General features: G+C 46.5%; 1 protein-coding gene across 1 annotated transcript in view; it reads right to left on the reverse strand.

Annotated features, from left to right (window-relative positions):
• The window catches only part of DGLUCY (D-glutamate cyclase), a 72,985-nt gene extending 55,975 nt beyond the window's left edge, over positions 1-17,010 (reverse strand). The window contains exon 1 of the mRNA XM_029952165.1: positions 16,809-17,010. The gene's annotated coding sequence lies outside the window, so the exon portion shown is untranslated. The remainder of the gene's footprint in view (positions 1-16,808) is intronic.
• Positions 17,011-17,544: the final 534 nt, after the last annotated feature.

The raw sequence follows: 17,544 nt of genomic DNA on the forward strand, positions 1-17,544 counted from the left end.
TGCTATGCTGCTGCTTTGCTGGGCCCTAACCAGTGGCTGGCCCTCACAGGCATGCGCCCCCAGCCCCCACCCCTGCTCTGCGGATGACAGCCAACCCGTCTCAGGGGCCAAAGAGAGAGGCAGGCGTACACGGAAACATTGGCCACCAGGTGGGGAGAAGTTTGTTTCCAGCCCATTCCTTGCCAAACATAGATTTGCAGCTGGAAACCCAGTGCGCCAAGGAACGGCTATGGCCCAAGCTGCTTTGTTTCCTTGAAGATCATTGTGTTTGGATTATAACAAAGCGTTTTTCCTTTTGTCGCTGCCCAGCAAGCCGTGAACAGTTCTAGATCTGACAGCCTGAGCGCTGGTCTAACTTATTAAAGAAAGGAAGGGGATTCCCGGGGGGGGTTCAGTATAGATTTTCAATTAAACTGTTCCTCTGAGCAGCCAGGCTCCACTCAGGTTTTGAGGGTCGTCATAGAACCAGTGGCACCTGCTCAGGTCTCTTTGTCAGCGGTGCGGGGAATGTTCTTCCTCTTTGGACACATGTGACTGAGCAGCACTTCTCTGTGGCTTAGGTGGGGAGTTGGGGAGGGAAGCCTGAGGGACAGGAAGAAATAAGATATCTGACATTTGATCAATTCTTCTAATCTCCTCTTGCATTCAAAAAAGGGGGTAGGCCCAGCAGTGTGCTCCACCCCAGGAAGAGGCTTCTGGTGTTAAATAGTTCTATGTTCAGTTTCTATTTATGGGGTGCAGTGTTCTCAAAGTACAGCTCTCTAGGACCCCGGCATCAGAATCCTGGAGTGCTTGATGAAATTGCAAATCTCTGGCTCCATAAGGATTCCCGCTGATTTAGACTCTACCAATGATGGAGAACCATGTGATTAAGAACATGAGTTTTAGAGTCAGCTCAGTATGGACTGAACCCCAAGCTGCAGCTCCACTACCTACTCCCTGTGGACCTTGGCCAGGTTATGTAACCTCTGTGGGTCTCAATTTCATCACCTGCCCAAAGGGAATGATGAACAATCAAGAGAGATGAAGCTCATGTGGCTGTTACGTGGATGAAGTGAAATATCACATGTCTAGCCACGCTCGGCATATAGTAAACATTCACTGCATCATAACTCTTCTTGTTATATAACACTTGTAGTCAAAAAGTCTGAGGACTTAGCTATTTACAAGGAATAATAAACTTGGCCATCACAAGCAGTATTAAGGGTTCTACTTTCCACTGGTATAGGCTTTTGATAACTCTATGGACCAGCGACCAGACCTGGAGGTATCAGGAGCCACATGCACTCCACCAGAACTCATATCTAATCCTCAACAATGAGCCAGCCAGGAGAGGGCAGCAAGAGAGCTGGAGTCTCACTGTAGCCGGTCAAGTCACGATGCCTGAATGTTAGAGGCACTTGGTGTGATCCTGGTTGGTAGTAGTTTGAAAAGACACTGGATTTGGTGGATGGAGATATGGTAGCGTGGATTTCCCACTGTTTCTCTGACTCCGGACTTCCATAGATATTTACTTAAGGAAATCACACACGTGTCACTATATTGTAGGAACCAACAAAGACTACTGAGATGTAGATATTGGGAGATAAGCTAAGTCAGGGACTGGCAAATTCTTTCCTATAGCCTGTGAGCTAAGAAGAGTTTTTATATTTTTTCTTTAAAGTTTATGTATTTATTTTGAGAGAAACAGAGACAGTGCAAGTGGGGGAGAGGGAGACGGAGAATCCCAAACAGTCTCCACACTGTCAGCACCAGCTCCAAATGGGGCTCAAACTCACAAAACCTCACGAAACCATGAGATCATGACCTGATCCAAAATCAAGTTGGACACTTATCCAACTGAGCCACCCAGGCACCCCTAGTCTTAAAGCATTGCTAAAAAAGAGGTAGAGGGGAACACTACCAATAACAAATAACAAAATAAGAATAATGAAACAAATAAGGAAAACAAGAACACTGTGATAGTTAATTCTATGTGTCAACTTGACTGGGTTGTGGGGTGCCCTGATAGTTGGTTACACATTGTTTCTGGTGTGTCTGTGAGGGTGTTTGCAGATGAGATAAGCATTGGAATCAGTAGACGGGGTAAAGCAGATGGCCCTCCCCAGGATCAGTGGCACCATCCAATCCTCTGAGGGCCTGAATGGAGCAAGAAGACAGAGAAAGGGAGAGTTTGCTTTCTGCCTGATGGTTTGAGCTGAGACGTTGGTCTTCTCCCGCCCTCTGACTAGAACCCCTGGGTCTCTGGCTTGCAGACAACAGATTGTGGGACTTCTCAGTCTCCATGATCCCAAGAGCGATTTCTTCTTATATGATATGTAAGATACAATAGATAATAAGATCTTTTCTACTGGTTCTGTTTCTCAAGAAAAGAAAAAAGAACAAAAAACTTACACCATGCTTAATGGTGAAATGTTGAAAGCAATCCCTTTAAGACCTGGAACAAGGCCTAGGAAATAGGATTATAGCCACCTTCTACTGGTGAGTATAGTAGAATAAGGGAAAAAGAAAAGCAAATCAAAATGTGTAAGGATTGGAAAAGAAGGGAAAAAACTTGCAGGTCTTATGGTTGTCTGCATGGAAAACCCAACATTATCTACCAATATTACTATTAAAATTGGTATGAGAGTTCAGGAAGCTTTCCAGAAACCAGTATGTGAAAGTCAATTGCGTTTCTATTCATCGGCAACTGTTAAAAAATATAATTTAAAGAGATACCATCTATAATAGCATGAGCAAATACCAACACTCTAAATCTAGTAAATCTAACAAAAATTGTGAAAGCCCTTTATGGAGAAAATTGTAAAACTTTACTGACTTTTTAAAAAATCCATGTAAATGGAGAGACACCATGTTCCTGACAGGAACTCAATATTGTAAGTATATCCATTAGCCTCAAATTGATGTACATGTTTTAGGCAATTCCAATCATAATCTGAACAAGATTAAAAAAAAAAAAAAGCTCAACAGATGATCCCAAAATTTGTTTGGAAGAGCAAAGGGCCAAGAAATGTCAAATCATTTTTAAAGAACAGACAAGTATGTGTCTATTTGGCAGGAAGGTACATTTCCTCTACCAGATATCAAGACTTGTTACAAATCCATAGCAATTAAGATTAAATGAGAGAACTTCCACAACTCAACAGCAAAAACACAGTATATTAAAAAACAAAAAACCTCAACTCAGTTAAATAATGAGAAAGGACTTGAAAAGACATTTCTCCAAAGAATATATACAAATGACCAATAGGCACATGAAGAGATGGTCAGCATCACTAATCATTACAAAAAAGCAAGGCAAAACTGCAATAAAACACCACTTCACACCACACCCGTTAAGATGGCTATTATTAAAAACAAAACAACACAAAAGCAGAAATAACAAGTGTTGGCAAGGATGTGGAGAAATCGGAACACTTGTATGTGGCTGGTGGGAATGCAAAATGGTGTAGCCTGTGGAAACAGTATTAACATTTACTCAAAATCATTAAATAGCAAACTACAATCACACTTCTGGGTATATGCCCAAAAGAATGGAGAGCAAAAACTCTGGACATTTGTACACCTACACTATTCAAAACAGCCACAATAGGTGGAATAGTCACAAAATTATTGTTTCCAGTATTCCACAATAGGTGGAAACAATCCTCATGTCCACTGAAGGATGAATGGACAAACAAAATATGGTAGACACATACAATGGAATATTCCAAAAAGTAAGGACGTTCTGAAATCCCCTGTGACATGCGTGAACCTTGACGACATTATGTTTGTGAAGTAAGCCAGTCACAAAATGGCCGATACCATATGATTCCATTTTCCTGAGTTACCGGAGATAGCAAATTAATAAAGACAAGAGTAGCCCGGTGGTTACCGGGGCTAGGATGGGGGGCAATGGGGAGGCATTGTTTAACGAGGACAGAGATTCAGTTTGGGACGCTGAAAAAGTCCTGGAGATGGGTGGTGTTGATGGTTGTATGTTAAGTGAATGCACTTAATGCCACTGCACCGTACATTTAAAACTGGTTAAGGGGTGCCCGAGTCTCTGTTGGTTAAGCTTCCGACTTCAGCTCAGGACATGATCTCATGGTTCGTGAGTTCAAGCCCCGCATCAGGCTCTGTGCTGTCAGCACAGAACCTGCCTCGGATCCTCTGCCTCCCTCTCTCTATGCCTCTCTTTCTCTCTCTCTCTCAAATATAGATAAAAATATTTTTAAAATAAAAATGGTTAAGATGAGGGCACCCGGGGGGCTCAGTCAGTTGAGCATCTAACTCTTGATTTTGGCTCAGGTCATGACCCTGGGGGTCATGGGATTGAGTCCCACATTGGGCTCTACACTGAGCATGGAGCTTAAGACTCTCACCCTTTACCCTTCTCCCTTGCTCACACGTGCACACACACTCTCTCTGTCTCTCAAATTAAATTCTTTTTAAATGGTTAAAATGGTAAATTTTAAGTTATGTATATCTTACTATAATTTTTTAAAAAGACTGGGTGATATGAGGGCAGGACTAAACCAACATATCAGTAGCACAAAACAGTGCTACTCAACGTGCGGTCTGAACACTGCTTGTCATCTCTGAACTGTTTGTCATGGGCCCACGAGCAGTACAGACATGAAGAGTAAGCATCTGGAAACTTGGATTGCAACTTGACAGAGTAAGTTTAAGTTTGTTGGATCTAGGGGCGCCTGGGTGCCTCAGTCGGTTAGGCATCCGACTTCAGCTCAGGTCATGATCTCGCAGTTCCCAGATCTGAGCTCACATTAGGCTCTGTGTTGACACCTCAGAGCCTGGAGCCTGCATCAGTTTCTGTGTCTCTTTCTCTGCCTCTCCTCTGCTCATTCTCTGTTTCTCTCTGTCTCTGAAAAATAAATAAATGCTAAAAAATTTTTTTAAAAATTTGTTGGATCTCATAATAAAAAACTGGGGACTTTATTTCGTGTATCTTTTTGAATTTCATTTTTCTAGCAATTGATTTTTATTATATTTATAAACCATTGTTCTGCAATGGATTATGGGAAAAAGTGGCATTCAATACAGTAAGTTTGAGAGGTTGGAGGAAAAAGAACAACTATGCACACGTGAAACTTGATTTCTGATGGAGTGGGGGAAAAAAGTAGACCTGGGAGCCGATCATGTTACAACAATGACAAAAATCAAATCCAGGTAGATTAAATACTTTAAAAATGAAACATTTCATACTTAAAATATGAAAGACAAAATAAGAAATTCTTCAAAGATAATAGTAAATAATATCTTTATGACTCAGCTTGGGAAAGATTTCTTAGACAAGAAAAATTTGGCATGAAAATGAACAGCTTCTGTTCAAGTCACCATAAATAAAATGCAAAGGCAATCCCAAAGTGCAAGTAAATATCTTGAATGTACAGAACTGATACCAGATTGTAACCCTCCAAAGCCATAAAGAGCTCTGATAAATCAAGGAAAATTACCAATGGCCTATTAGAAAATAGAGAAAAGACACGAACAGGCATTGCACCACAGAGGAAAAGCATGAAGAGAATTTTCAATCAATGGTAAGCAAACACATGCAGATTACAACCATAATGAGACACGGGCCACACCCATTCAACTGACGATGTTTACAAGCGTGAGATCAACCAAAATATTATTATTGACTTCTAGTGAGAATATAGATTATTATAATCACTTTAGGGGGGAGATTTGCATTATCCAGTAGACTTGAAGGGGGAGCACCCTTAAAACTGGCATTTCACACATTGGTATACACACAAAGAACAGAAGAAATACATGGCCTGTGGGATAATCCCACCGTGGAATAGTATGTAAATGTAACAGTGAAAATAACTATAGTGATTTGCATCAATATAAATGAATCTCAGAAATATAATGTTTAATGAAAGAAGTTACAGAATATGTATTACATCCTTTTTTTTAAATGTTTACTTATTTTTGAGATAGACAGACAGAACGTGAGTGGGGCAGGAACAGAGAGAGAGGGAGACACAGAATCTGAAGCAGGCTCCAGGCTCTGAGCTGTCAGCACAGAGCCCGACCCGGAGCTCGAACTCACAAACCATAAGATCATGACCTGAGCTTCAGACGCTTAACTGACTAAGCCACCCAGGCACCCCTTATTATATTCTTAAATATAGCATTAAAATAGGCATCCATGCTCTTCAAAATCAAGAGATCTAAGAGAGAGAGAGAGAGTGTGTGTGTGTATGTGTGTAATAAAACTGTAAAGAAAAGCATGGCTAATAAACACAGAATTCTGTACAGGTTCTCTCTGGTAGAGAGGAGTGTTGACTGGAGAGGGGCATTCAGAAGCTTCTAAGAAACTCATAGTTCTATTTTTTAACTTGGGAGGTGGAGATGTGAGTGTTTGTTTTACTATTCTTTAAGCTGAACATATGGCTTATATGTATGTATGATACATTTTACAATAAAAAATTAACATAAAGGATAAAAGGCCTCTCAGCGATGGTTAAGGATGCAGTGAGAAGGTCAGATCCCTGATGGTGCAGGCAAAGGCTGGGCAGGCTGCCATGCTCTGGACCAACAGGAAAATGCAGATCAAGAACCTGTTCAGAGGCTCCCACACATTTATTTTTGCCTCTCAGGCACTTTTTCCTTTCAGAGACTACCTTTCCCTGCAACCCAGAGGGGCTGTCTGGTGGGCGTGTGACTCAGGACAGCTAACCAGGATACTTCTGCTTGTCTGGCCGCGGTGGCTAATGCAGGGATGAACAGAGATCCTAAGCCAGCCCAGTCAGAGCCATCCATGTCCCTCTGTTGGAGCAATCAAGAAAGAAGTAACATGACTATGTGTAAATGCACGGCACTCCTAGAGCTCCATGAAATCCATCTGAAAACAAAGCTAGTGGAGAAAAAAGCAGAAAGGAGGAATGGAGAGTCAGAGGGGTAGAGAGAGGGTTAAGAGAGAGACAAAGCCCTCATCCTGTCATGCAAGTATCTTGATTCAGCCATTCCTGATGCTCATTTATGTAGACAGCTGCAGATCTAGTTGCAATCAAAAGTGTGCTGCGTAGCATAGGATTTTGCATCAGGAGCAGGGGTTTGCAAGTGAGAAGCCCTAATGTGTGGAATTGGCGGTGTTGGGGTGGGGAGCAGGGCCGTGTGGACTCCCCCTCCCTGCCCAGGAAATAAGCAACATCTGCTAAATGGAGAGAAGCTGCTAAACGCTCTCCTGTTGGATCTGGGGAGTCAAACCACATGCCTGGTGAGGCTGGAAATTTAAAGAACATATTTTTTAAAAAGCCAGGATACGGGCTGTATTGGCTACTTCTTCAGTCTTTAGCAAGGTTCTAGAACAAAAGACATACTTGAATCTCAGCTGGCCTTTTTGAAAGCAGGGAAATGGGAAAACAGAACCACAAGATCCTCCTTCTGCCTGTGGCCAGTAATTCAACTGAGCTAAGAGCCAGAAAATTATCTTTCGGGATCGCAAATGTCAAATCCCTGCCCAAGGCTAATGTTGGTGCAAACACAGGCCAAGAGAAGAAAAACACAGTGGAAGATAAGAGAGGAACACTGGAGAGGGCTCCTTTCCCTCCAGCAGCTCTTGCCGGGCCCTCCCTGCCTGGCCAAAGTGGCTATCCCCCCCACGGTTGATAACAGTCCACTGGGAAAGAGCTTGAGGGCAAGTGGCCAAATTAGCCCTGTCCCTCCTCCACTACTCCGTGTGTCCAGGGCAGAGGCCAAGTGGCTGTACGTCTGTGTGAAAGCTGGGGGAGGGAAGGGCACAGAGATGCCTGCTAGCAGGCAGCCATGGTGAGGACAGGGTCCAGATTCCAGAGCATGACTTGACTGGGCTCCAGCGTTGGTTGTCAGCTCATGGAATTATCAGAGAACTGCCCAGCAACTGTCTCCAAGTTTAAAGAGTCATACTGCCGGAGACACCCCAGCCTAGCAAACCACAGCGTGAGATTGCTCAACTGCTGGGGCCAGCCCCAGGCCACTGTCCCCAGGTCCTCATCCAGGAGGACTGCTAGGGGATACCGTTTCCAGAAGGCGCATTCTCTCTGATGCCACTCATGGGGCGTGAAGAGCAAGGGAGGGTCTTCCAGAGAGCAGAACCCCAGGAACCCCTGGATGATTGAGAAACTCCTGTCTTCCAGTAGACACGAAGTGGCTTCTTGCCAATCCTCTTCGGTAGAACGTTGGACGGGTGTGGGGTTTCCCCTATTCCCTTTAATAAATAGAAGTTGTTTTTATTCCAAGTATCTTAATTTTTTTTCTCAACCTTTAAATGTTCGGGTGTTTAACCTGACCATTTACTCTTAATAACTGACAGATTATTAAGAGCAACATGCAGGGGCGCCTGGGGAGCTCAGTCGGTTAAGTGTCAGGCTTCGGCTCAGGTCATGATCTCACGGTTTATGGGTTCGAGCCCCACATCGGGCTCTGTGCTGACAGCTAGCTCAGAGCCTGGAGCCTGTCTTTGGATTCTGTGTCTCCCTCTCTCTCTGACCCTCCCCTGCTCGTGCTGTCTCTCAAAAACAAATAAAAAACATTAAAAAAAAAAAAAGGAGTAACATGCAGATCCAACCAAGAAGAATGCACATCTACCAGCTTGGCTGGCACATGGGTGGCTCATGCCATATTGGGGGGGGGGGCATTTCTGAAATTATTTGTACAGGGAAACAATGCTTGTATGGTGGCGCATTTCTGAAATCATTTCTATGCTAGGCAGTCAAGGGGGACAGTGTAGTGACTATCACTTTCTTTCTGCCCTATAATTAGTTGAGTTATGCTCCCTCCCTGCAAAGGTATATCTAAGTTCTAACCCCCAGTAACTGTGAATGTGATCTTATTTGGGGAAAGGGTCTTTGCAGATGTAATTAGGTGAAGGATCTCGAGATGAGATCATTGTGGATTAATCCAGTGGGCCCTGAACTCAATGACAAGTGTCACTCTCGGAGGATAAGACACCGACAGAACAGGAGAAACATGGAAAGAGCAGTCATGTGACAGTTGAGGCAGAGAGTGGAGTGATACAGCCATAAGCCAAGGAACACTGGGAACTTCCTGGGGCCAAAGGAGCTGGGCCAGGCAAGGAAAGATGATTCCCCAGAGCCTTTGCAGGGACCATGGCCCTGCTGACACCTCGCTTCCAAACTTCTGCCCTCCAGAACCATGAGATAATAAATGTCTGTTGTTTTTAGCCACCAAGTTGTGGTAATTTGCTGTGCAGCCCTAAGAAACCCATAAATGCCCAGACATTTTTAAGACTGTCCCTCTCCTGGTAGGCTGTCAATTACTATCTCGGACCCAGGTGGCTAATTAAAATACCCCAGCCCCAAGATTGCACTGTTTGGTTTGGGGACAGTCACTGCACTGGACTGTTTCTCTGTCCCCAAAACTCATATATTGGAATCCTAACCCCCAATGTGATGGTATTAAGAGATGGGCCCCTGGGATGTGATTTGGTCATGAGGGTAGAATCCTCGTGAATGGGGTTAGAGCCCTTACAGAAAAGACCTCACGGAGTTGCCTTGCCCCTCTGCCTCGTGAGGCTGCAGTGAGAAGACAGCTGTCTGTAAGCTGGGAGGTGGGCTCTATCCAGACACCAGATCTGCTCACACCTTGATCTGGAACTTCCCTGTCTCCAGAATGGTGAGAAATAAATGTGTGTTAAGTCCCCTAGTCTATGGTATTTTTGTTTTAGCAGCCCAAGCAGACTAAGATAGCCACATGACCCAGAGTAGGCGATTAGAGTTAACTTTTGACTATGTATAGCTGTTGAGAAGGAAGAATTTCTTGTCCTGAAATTGCCAGATGCAAGGACAATTTCTGTCTCTCCGTACAGAGGGACACAGAGAGCCTGAGAAGGAAGCCAGCCGAGCGTAAGCAGAGCCATGGGGTGTGAAGGGAGAGGCGAATCCTGATGATGCTATCCGTCACCCTACAAACAAGCATCTCTAAATACAGATCTCTCTCTAGGACTTGCCAGCCAGTAAATTCATCTTTCTTGCGTTAAGTCATGAGTTGAGACTGTCACTGGCAAACCCAGGGTCTTGATTTGCACATTCTGTGAGATCCCACCGATCTCCTCAGCCATGTGGAGCCCAGACTCAGCGGAGCCTCAGAAGTAGAGGTCTTACCTGGTGACAGGGACGCGGCCCTGACATCTCTGGCTCTCATGGTCTGTGCCATTGGCCCGCCTCGGTCCACATGGCTGGCTAGCCAGCCGGTGCCTTATTTGAAATGCTGAGGTGATTACCAAAGACTAGAGATAGAATCTCAGCTGCTTCAGAGAACAGATTTGGTAGCAAGAAAATTTCAAGCGCAGTAGGTAAAATCCCATCATAACAAACAGTGAAAACGTTTGTAAAACGGGAAGATTTGCTTTTGTTCACCTGGAGAACCAGGGTGAGATACAAACAGCACTATGCTGTCCCTGGCCAGGGCAACATCACCTTCCCCCAAAGCGTCCTCCAAACCTTTGGTGCTCCTGGCTGAGGAAAGTCTCTGTTCACAAAAGTCCAACCCACCATGAATTAACAGGCAGCTACCTCCACAGAGACCCTATTTCCTCTCTGAAGCCTTAAATCCGCGCTGAAGTGTCAACCTCCTGGGCCTAATGCAGTAATATAATGAATTCAGAAACCCTAGAGAATAAAGGACCCCAGGGCATATGCAAAAATATGGTGGATGCTGACAGCTGGAAGAAAAGAGGCAGCGGGGAGGAGGGCCCGGTGCTTCCTTTTGCTTAGCTCCTTGGGAGTGAATTGGGACCCACTAACTGCCTTACCCTCAGCTGACTGGCTATGCAGCTTCTAAATGTGTGATTGTCAAGACCAAACCATGCTTCCATTAAAAAATCGGATATACCCTGAAGAGTTTTCACAATGGACCTTAACTTGATGCCTCAGGCTTCCTGAGTGAGAATTAAAAGTTTCTGAAAAAAGTCCATTCCTTTACCATTTGTAGAGCACCTTCTGGGTGCCAGCAATGAGCTTCTGTGCTTCGGCCCTGGAGCTGCTGATGGGGAAACTGAAGTGGGAAATTCCAATGGGAGGGCCAGGCAGACATGGTCTGTGAGATGCTGCTGCCTGAGCTGAGTTTTGACAGACATTTGACAGTTTTGAGATCAGTCCCAGGAGGAAGGTAGAGGGTGAAGGCATGTCCCGAGGCATGGACCTGCATCACCCCGAGTGGTGGGCACGGCTGGAGTAAAGATGGAGAGGGGCTGGGGAGGTAGACTTGGAATTGACCAGGAAGGGTTATGTGAGTCACTGAAGGAGTGTGAGCTTTATCCAAACTCTTTGGGAGCACTGAAGAGCAGGAGGATGCCCTGAGCTAACAGCATCAGAGGGGTGACCGTGGCAGTGCTCCAGTGGAGGATGGAAATAGAGGCGGTCTCCCAAGGGCCTCTGCCACAGCTGTGTGAGAAGCAATGAGGGCTTGCCCCAGTGGCAGGGGAATGAGGGGAGTGGAGATTCAGGAGTTGGAAGAGCTAGACTCACCAGAACATGATACCCGATTGCAAGCAAAGATGCCATGAGAAGGATGGATCCAAGATACTTACTAGATTTCTTTGTTCTGACATGGGCAACTGGGTAACAGTACCAATCCTGGAAATGAGGGGCATAAGAAGAGGGGTAAGTCTTGGAAGAGCCTGATGAGGAGTCTGGCTTTAGAATGCTAAGTGGGAGGAGACTGGGGACAGGAAGAAGCAGTAGTCCATGAGAGGCTGGACATTCAGGACCAGATGTAGGCGGGGGGGGGGGGGGGAGGTGTTAGTTCACATATGGTTGAGGACACCAAGGGAGAGGGTGAGCCGAGTAGTGGATGGGACACAGACCCTGGGGGACATTCAGGGAGTGAGAAGAACTGGAGATCTGCATAAGGAGATAGGGAAAAAATGTCCAGCAATGTAGGGTGGAAACCTAGAGAGCAAAGCCACCTGGGGAGAAAGGCTCAAAGTATGTGGTTGTGTAATGATTCCAATGCCCTCAAAAGATGGAGTCACATTAGGGAAGGAAACCACCAACTAGACCTTGAGAATGGCTGTCTTTCACGACGTTAGTCTGGGTATCTGATCATGGGAACATACACCAGATGGGTGATGGGGGACTGAACGGGCAGGTGGCCAGTGTCAACAGCCAGTGTAGACGATTCTTTCAAGAAGCCTGGCTGTGACAGGAGAAAGAAAATTGAAGGGAGAAGTTAGACAGAAATATGGGATCAAGAATGGGGTACTATTCAAATTGGAAAGATTGAACAAGTTCAGGTAGTGATGAGAAACGTTGGTGGTTAGAGGCCGAAAACATGAACAAGAGAACGGAATGACTGCAGGAAGGTTCCAGGGGTGACGGGAGGGTGTCAGGAGCACAAGGAGAAGGTTGGCCGCGGGCGGGAGCACACTCCTTCCCTGGCATGGGAGGAGTGGAGGAGCAGAGTAGAAGATATGCTGGGGGGCTTGCTCGGCATGACCTTGAGAATTTCTTGGGGACTTAAACTTTGTTCCATTTTATCAACAGACAGGATGGCTTCTCTGTCAATGACGGTGACAGACAATGAAATGGAAGTTTAAACAGGGTGGATAAACAGTCAGGAGGAGACACCAAGAATAAGGAGACAGGGGTGGGTCTTGGGATATCTGGGAGGGTTTCCAGGCAGCCTTGGGAACCCAGGACTGTAATGATCCAGAGAGACTTGGCAGACAATTCCTCCAGCTGTAGTCAGAGCCCAAGGAAGGATCAGGGCAGAACTGTTCCAGAAGTGGGGTTCCACTGGGGGGATGCACACAGAAGGATCATTGGGCAAGGGTGATTAGAGAGAGATGCAGGTTAGAGCAAAAGTCCAACCACCACAGTCAAGTGAAGCCATCCCCCGAGTTAATAATAGTCACCATTCCAGGGGTTTAGCACAGGGGGCCGGGTCTCTCCTGGCTAGATTCCCTCTTCAACAAAAAGTGTCTGCAGGCAGATGAAATAATAATGGAAAGAGCAAGAGTTTTAGAATCAGGTAGATGTGGATTTAAACATATCCTTACTAATTCCCCCTCTGAACTTGAATTTTTGGTCTATAAAATACGAAAAATACATGCTTTGCAGTATTCATAAGGATTAAATGAGATGGTTAACGCAAAGTACTCGTGCTAGGTTGTAAACTCCATCAGGCACATGTTTTGTTAGTCTGACTGCTGCCTTGAGCAGGTGCTCAGCACACAGTAGGCCCTCAACAAATACAAATTTCCTTCTTCATCTGTTAGGCAATATACCTCAAAGTACCTTCTCTGTCCCTGGAGTAAGCTCCCACTAGATTATTGGTATGCCCTTCTTTGACCCAACCAATCAGTGACTTGCAATAATGAGAACGGAATAGTGATCCACACTTCCATTCCTTGAGTCAGGCTGTTACTTAACCTAGTGCTTTCAGGAAAGTATGCATCACTGAAGTTGAACTTTAAGACTACAGAGCTGCAGGACCACATGGCCGCCCATCCACCCACCAAACACGTGGCTTGATTTCTTTCTTGCAGCCCTGTGGGCTCACAGGTAGTCCTTGATGAGATGGGGAGAAAGCTCCCTCTTCAAGGCATGTAAGAATGAACTCTGGGGGAATGGAAGGACACAGGGACCCTTCATTAATCAGCCAGGCCAGACTCAAGATCACAAGGAAGAGTGACTCTCTGGGGACAACAGAGTATGGAATTTGCATTGCACGTTGTGGAAGTTGTTAGAAGACCCTGAAGAAAATAAACAAACAAACAGAGTCCATGCCACTCTTCCTAGAAGGTTTGGGCAGTAAAGGGACAGGCTGCCCATTCTCTGTGGACAGGCAGTCTGACCAGCCAGCAGAAGATAACCATGCGGCCACCAGAGGTATTTATCTGAAACATGGAGCCAAGAGTTGTCCCTGGATTTTTCTAAAGAAGAATCCACGAGTAAATCAGGCATCCAGTAGGAAGTAGAGCTCGGCTGGGCTAAGAAACTGGCAGAAGGAGCAGGCACTAGCAACTTCAGATTCAAGTCCAGAGTGCGCATGTGTGGCAACATGGCCCAGTGGCCATGCACTGTTCCCAATTTCCACTCTCCCTTTCTTCCTTTTAGTATGAGAATTCCTAAGTTTTAGTTGGGTGTATTTAGCTGATCCAGCTGGAGACTACATTTCCCAGACTCACCTGCAGCTAAGTGTGCCCAAGTTCTGGTCAGTGAGGGATATGACTGAAAGAGCATGAATAGCCTCTGAGTTACAGCATTTGGAAGGGGGCTGTTTGCCTGCAGGCGGGAGTTGAAGGTAGATGCAATGTTGGGCAGCTGTAACTGGGCAGAAGAGGGGGACACCCCAGGAGATGGGAAGAAACACAACACAAGGAACCTGAGTTCCTGAATGACCCTGTGGAGCAGACATGTTTACCTGTCCTGGACTGACCATCTACCTCCGAGCTAGTAGGTGAAAGAAAATAATACACTTCTATCCTTTCTGAGCAAATGTATTTTGGGGTCCTTTTGTTACAACTTAGCCTATCCCAAAGGTGCAAATAAAAATAATTTTAGTACTGATAGTAATATTGATTGGAAACTTACAGCGTGCCAGGAATTGTTCTAAACATTTTGCATATGATATCTCCTTCAATCCACACGACACTTCCTAGATAAGGGCTGTCGTCCCCAGGGAGACTCAGGACTTTGTCTAAAGGTTCACAGCTACTGAGTGGCCTACCCAGTAGTCAAACAAGTACTCTGGACGGACATCATACCCATGGTCGTCGTGCTTTTCCAAGCCTAGCTTTTTCTAATTCCATGCCATCTAAAGGATACAGCTTACTTTTATTAACTTTTCTTCAAAACTGCTGCAGGACCAAAGCATTTAGTTTCTCTACTGTCGGTTTTCTCCAAGAGAGCACAGGAAGGGGACCCCAACTATCGACCTCACAGAACTGCTGGAAGGAGAAAATGAATTCATGCATGTTGATGAAATGCTTTAAAAGCTAGAAAGTGTGGCATCCATAAAATATTACCTTAAGGCAGGCTGGGAAATACTTAAACCAAAACAAGAAAATGCACTTAAAAAATTTTTTTTAAATGCAAATACCATCTCGCAATTTGGCAGATGGCCTGGAAAGGCCATGGAGTCTGTCTGTAAGGAGCGGGGTACGCTTGGTTTTTGTTTCTGCTATCCTCAGCTGGAAAGGGGAAAGATTAATTGAAATTAATTGAAAGACAGCATACCTGTGTGCCTAGTGTCTGCACACAGCCTCACGCATGTACGTGCACCTGCACACACACACACACACACACACACACACACACACACGCTCAACAGAAGAGAATACTGAAGTTTGGGAGTGGGGGGCGGGGGGAGGCAGAATGCTTGCAGTGTGAGTGGGGACTTTGGTGAACAGGCAGGTTTTTAATTAAGCCTGTGTGTGTGCAGATCTTTCAGAATCACACATGAAATCTCCCCACTTCCCAAGGATGCTCAGATTAATGAATAAAACATGTTAGGGACCAGCAGTTGATCTCTGGGATCTAGCCCCCCCGCAGCCAGAAGTCACATCTGGCTCTTAAAGATGCTTCATCGTTATTATGGACAAACCACCATTTGGCTTTCTCTCCTCAAACCCCACCCCACCCCGCCCTGCTTACCCCATGCCACCTTCCTCTTCCTTTTTCCTCATTTCCACTCTACCCACCAGTAAAGCTAGCTTTCTCTTTGCTCCCTACCCTTGGACCTCCCCTTCCCTTCCTTTTAGCTTGTACCCAGTTATCTTGAAGACACAAAGTAGCTTCCCTCCTCTGCGTGCCAATCAATGCCAACCTTCTCTCTGCCAACATAATCTCAACCCTCTACCCGCTCCCAACGCATTTTGCATGCCTTCTCAGGAAGTTAAGGTGGATTATAGTTAGCTCTCAATTGCCTGTAATGAAGGACGGAGGCAGAGAAGCACAGATAGCATGAGAGAAGAGACACCCAAAAGTCACAAGGCTTTGCCTTTTAGCGTTTGGGTCAAGGGCATGCCACTGTAGCAATCTGTGCCAGCTGGTCCTGCCCCTACCCCCACCCCTCCTCCCTGTCCAGTGGAGACTGAGTCAAGCAGACTGAAGGCCTGGAGACAGTCCTGTATACGATTTACAGAGCTCAGCCAGCATCCAAGGTGGAGGTCATGTCCTGACTCCTGCCTCCCTTTCACTTTTCCCTCCTCAAAGGTCCCTGCCTACATCCTGCAGGTGCCCAGGAAACTTGGGATGGCAACTGTCCCGCTTCTGTTGCAGCCCCCACAGCCACGTGTTTACCCATCCTGGACTGACCATCTACCTCCGAACAAAGAAAATAATACACTTAGAACAAAGAAAATAATACACTTCTATCCTTTCTGAGCAAATTCGCTCCGTTTTAGCCATTAGCTCCATTGCCTTGTCCCAGGCAGGCTCGTGGCCCAAAGACTGATGGTTAAACTGACAGGTTTCAATTTCACTTTCTCTGCTTTGGTGGGATCTTGGCCTTCTCCCGATACAAATAGGGACGTAAAGGCCCCCGCAGGAGGTGGGGACACAGTGCAGAAACAGCACCCACAGCTGAGGTGTTGGCAGTCATCAGGTGCTACCTGACCTGAACTGAGCCCTGAAATTCAGACCCCTCCCCACCCCCCCACAAAGAATTTCAGGGAATTTTCTGTCCTGCTCACTGGCTTGGCCCTAGTGCTCCTTAGCAGCAGAAGGGGTGTGTGTGTGTGTGTGTGTGTGTGTGTGGTGTCCTGTGGCAGGGGAGGGGCCTGCGGGGTGTGTGTGGGGGGGTGTCCTGGGGCAGGGGAGGGGCCTGCGGTGTTCCGTGCCCTCCTGACTTACTGTTTGTCCAGGACGTCTGGACTAGGGCTACAAACAGTTCCTCTCTTTGTTTCCACGGCCTCGCAGAATGTGTGCTTCCCCCAAAACGGCATAAAGGTCCCCTTTCTTCGGCTTGCCCGTGCCACCGCGCTGGGGCCCGCCTGCGGGGCTCCGGCTGGCCTGCAGGGCTCGGGTCTGCAAGGCCAGGCCAGCCTCCCTCGGACTGTCACCGCCCCTGGAGCCCACATGGTCTGCACGCAGGACGTCAGGGCCTCCTGGGGCCTCCCGGGCTGGCAGCCAGCTCCAGTTCTTAAAGCTGAAGAGCCTCCGATGGGGACTGGGGTGAAGGGGAGGGGCTGGGGGGACCCCCTGTTCACCCCCCACCCCTACCCCATGTCCCCCTGGTTCCCTTCCCCCTTCCTTCCTGCATGAGTCAGCCTGCCCTCCCTAGAAAGGGGGGCGCATCATGCAAGGACTTGGGGGGAACTTTGAAAAATCCTGATGCCTGAGTGGCAGCCCCAGAAATTCTGCGGTGGTTCATCCAGGAGTATGGCCTGGGGCACCACTCAGGAGAGTATCTGGTGCAGCTAGTCCTGGGAATCACCTTAGAGCTTCTCTACCTTCTGGGTGCTCAGGAATCACTCCGGGATCCTGTTAAAATGCAGATTCTGTTCCAGAAGGTTTGGGACCAAGGGTCTGCATTTCCAGCAAGCTCCTGGGAGATGCAATTGATTCTGCTCCTCAGACCACACTGAAG

The sequence above is a fragment of the Suricata suricatta genome, chromosome 9 (genome assembly GCF_006229205.1).
Source record: "Suricata suricatta isolate VVHF042 chromosome 9, meerkat_22Aug2017_6uvM2_HiC, whole genome shotgun sequence".
In the NCBI taxonomy this organism is placed as follows: domain Eukaryota; kingdom Metazoa; phylum Chordata; class Mammalia; order Carnivora; family Herpestidae; genus Suricata; species Suricata suricatta.